General features: G+C 50.5%; 1 non-coding gene across 1 annotated transcript; it reads left to right on the top strand.

The window, feature by feature from the left end:
* The first annotated feature begins 362 nt into the window (after positions 1 to 362).
* Positions 363 to 481, top strand: LOC123179422 (5S ribosomal RNA). The gene has a single exon (XR_006490358.1). It is a non-coding gene; the product is annotated as a 5S ribosomal RNA (ribosomal RNA).
* The last annotated feature ends 364 nt before the right edge of the window (positions 482 to 845 follow it).

The raw sequence follows: 845 nt of genomic DNA, 5'->3' as shown, positions 1-845 counted from the left end.
TGCTTGGGCGAGAGTAGTACTAGGATGGGTGACCTCCTGGGAAGTCCTCGTGTTGCATTCCCTTTTTAATTTTTTTGCACCGCGTGCAAAACAAAACGCACGAGCGCGACGTATGTTTAGCACGTTTTATTATTTTGCACGTTTACGGTAAGTTTTAGCTCGCTGCTCATTATTCACGCGTCTAGCGGCGGCAAGCGTGTTCTGAAAGGGGTCGAAACCATGGTAAATAGGCACTGGTGCAGTTGAACCGTGGTAAAACTCGTCTCCGTAGTTGAGCGGGAGCGGCCAAAGGAATGTGCAATCGTGTGTGTAGTGGAGTTGGGAGGGGCAAGCATAAGGGACGAAGACGGGGGTAACATGTCGGATGCGATCATACCAGCACTAAAGCACCGGATCCCATCAGAACTCCGAAGTTAAGCGTGCTTGGGCGAGAGTAGTACTAGGATGGGTGACCTCCTGGGAAGTCCTCGTGTTGCATTCCCTTTTTAATTTTTTTGCACCGCGTGCAAAACAAAACGCACGAGCGCGACGTATGTTTAGCACGTTTTATTATTTTGAACGTTTACGGTAAGTTTTAGCTCGCTGCTCATTATTCACGCGTCTAGCGGCGGCAAGCGTGTTCTGAAAGGGGTCGAAACCATGGTAAATAGGCACTGGTGCAGTTGAACCGTGGTAAAACTCGTCTCCGTAGTTGAGCGGGAGCGGCCAAAGGAATGTGCAATCGTGTGTGTAGTGGAGCTGGGAGGGGCAAGCATAAGGGACGAAGACGGGGGCAACATGTCGGATGCGATCATACCAGCACTAAAGCACCGGATCCCATCAGAACTCCGAAGTTAAGCGTGCTT

Source organism: Triticum aestivum, unplaced genomic scaffold (assembly GCF_018294505.1).
Source record: "Triticum aestivum cultivar Chinese Spring unplaced genomic scaffold, IWGSC CS RefSeq v2.1 scaffold68928, whole genome shotgun sequence".
NCBI classification, from domain to species: Eukaryota; Viridiplantae; Streptophyta; class Magnoliopsida; order Poales; family Poaceae; genus Triticum; species Triticum aestivum.
The sequence above is the reverse complement of the archived record's forward strand: the minus strand, read 5'-3'. Positions and strand labels throughout refer to the sequence as shown.